This window comes from Acipenser ruthenus, chromosome 5 (assembly GCF_902713425.1).
Source record: "Acipenser ruthenus chromosome 5, fAciRut3.2 maternal haplotype, whole genome shotgun sequence".
Classification (NCBI taxonomy): domain Eukaryota; kingdom Metazoa; phylum Chordata; class Actinopteri; order Acipenseriformes; family Acipenseridae; genus Acipenser; species Acipenser ruthenus.
The window spans coordinates 21,083,430-21,085,790 of record NC_081193.1 but is presented as its reverse complement, the minus strand read 5'-3'; the positions used below and the strand labels follow the sequence as shown (position 1 = coordinate 21,085,790).

Below are 2,361 nucleotides of genomic sequence, written 5' to 3'. Positions count from 1 at the left end.
TCCTTGCAACGAGGACAGCTCGTGCAAGCAGTAGAGAGGGTTGAAGAAGTGAAATTAGTGGGCAGGGTTTCTTTTGTTTATTTTCATAAACGTTCTGTTGAGACTTTGAACTTTTGTGTAAGAAAATAATAAAACTGCCTATTCTTCAACCTTACCAAGTGCCTCGGTGTCACCTCTCATGCTGCCAGTTGGCTACCACACTAAAATACAGAACAGATTGTTCACAGTACGTATATATTTACTAAGTAACTACTATGTAAATACACAGTAATGTAATGTCTTACCCATTATCCTTTCAGATTTATATTTATAACATAAATAATAACAAAACAAATTTCATTTTGAGTTAGGCTTTATTTTAAGGGAAGAAGTATTAATTCAATAATAGTTGTAATGTCCAACTTATCAAACTTTTGGAAATGTGATATAGTTCATGACTCTAAGCTATCACCAGATTTACAATAAAATAATCACCCACTGAGGCTCCTACTTCCATATCCACTTACAGTCTCCATAACGACACAGGGCAAAACAGTCAACAGGTATGTGCACTAGCCAGCCATCACACATGTTCTGTTTACTGTCTCTCACTGTTTTCAGTATTGTTAATTTAAAAGGGTTTGTTTTTATTTTCTTGTAATAATGTTGAACTGTTGGAAAGTGTATTATACATGTATGTGACATTTGTTTAAAGATGATGACATGATGACGCACTGTTTGCCACATGGTATTTAAGGAGGGGAAATCCTTTGTTTGGGTGAGGGTAACCTGTGGGTTATTCTGGGGTAGTCAGTGAAGGTGAATGCCCAGCCTGACAGCACTGTTGGTATTATTTTTTGTTTTGTTTAAACCTTTTATTTTGGCCCTTGTGCCAGTTACTTTGTTCCTATGTTTTTGTTGGTTGTGTGTATTAGAAGTGTGCAACAGCAGTTAAACTGCAGCTTTTCCAAGCTTCTGAGTCTCATTCCTGACATTAAAACACCTGGGGCCTGACGTTGTCCTTCTACATTACTGTTCTGTAAAAAAAAAGAAAAAAAAAAGGTTTTACTCTGCCCTGTTAAAAGCCTGCAGACAAACACAAAATAAAATTTAATATATAGGAACAAATAAAATACTTTAGTAAATTTGCAAAAAACAATATTCTTTACTGATTATGAAAATCATTCATTCATTTTCATTCACAAGTTCTTTAAAATAGTTTGTCATTGAGATGTCATTGGAATGGAATTAAAGGTGTTTATTGAAGCAGTGTGAAGACAACACTTTGAAAGCAGGACAAATTACAGATGTTAACCATTTTCAGTATTGCATAGATTAGTACAGCATAATAGTTTATGGCGGAGCTAATAAAGCCCCTGTAGTAAAAAAGCAAATCAAAAGTTGCATATACATTTTATATACACAACAGAACTCCATTCCATTTAAATTGAAATACAAAAGCTAAGCAGATGAACACTTAAATTTATAAAAGTGCTACATTTACTCAAAATCCACTTACCAGGCTTTTTTAAATCACACCCATGTGGGGGTTCCCGAGTGGCGCATTCGGTAAAGGTACTCCACCAGGATGCGCCCTATAGCTTGGAGATCGTTGGTTCGAATCCAAGCTATGCCACTGCCAACCATGGACGGGAGTTCCCAGGGGGCGGTGCATAATTGGCCAAGCGTTGCCCAGGCGGGGTAGGGGTTATGTCGAATGGGGAGGTCTTGGCTCACCACACACCAGAGACCCCTGTGGCCAGCCGGGTGCCTGCAGGCCAGCCTGTACGTGGTCCTCCGACGCTGTAAGTTCTGGATACAGCTGCACGACGGGCTTGCAGAGTGAAAAAAAGCAGACAGCTGACAGCACTCATTTCGGAGCACACAAGTGCTCATCTTCGTCTCTCCCAAGTTAGTTCGGGGGTTGCAGCGGTGAGCCAGGTTGAATAATAATTTGACATTCCAAAACAGGAGGAAAATTGGAAAATGAATACAAATAATTGTTAAAAAAAATTAAAAACATAAATAAATAAAAATCACGTCCGTGTGGAGTGGCTGAGGCTGTACCAATCTAGGGCTGTAACTAATATGTGCTGACCATGAGAGTATAATACAAGCAGCCCTTATTCTCTGCGGGCACACGTCTAAAGGCAGGAAAGCAAAACAAAAACACGCACAGTACATGGGCTTTATTCCAACTGCAGCTCCAACATAACCTTGAACAAGCTACGAACTGTGGATTTAGTATTTTATAGCTGAAGTACAAAACAGTGTTCATATTATTCTTCAATTTCCTTGGGCCGGGATTGAAAAATTCCATAGTTTGAGTTCTGCTTTCTTTGGCACATGGGCTCAGAGGCAATGCTTATTCATCACAAATTT

The 2,361-nt window shown here is 38.7% G+C and overlaps 1 long non-coding RNA gene across 1 annotated transcript; it reads right to left on the bottom strand.

The window, feature by feature from the left end:
- Positions 1 to 334: 334 nt before the first annotated feature.
- Positions 335 to 2,160, bottom strand: LOC131737202 (uncharacterized). Its single transcript, XR_009328788.1, has 2 exons — positions 1,499 to 2,160; positions 335 to 1,016 (listed from the first exon to the last, which is right to left on the bottom strand). It is a non-coding gene; the product is annotated as an uncharacterized LOC131737202 (long non-coding RNA).
- Positions 2,161 to 2,361: the final 201 nt, after the last annotated feature.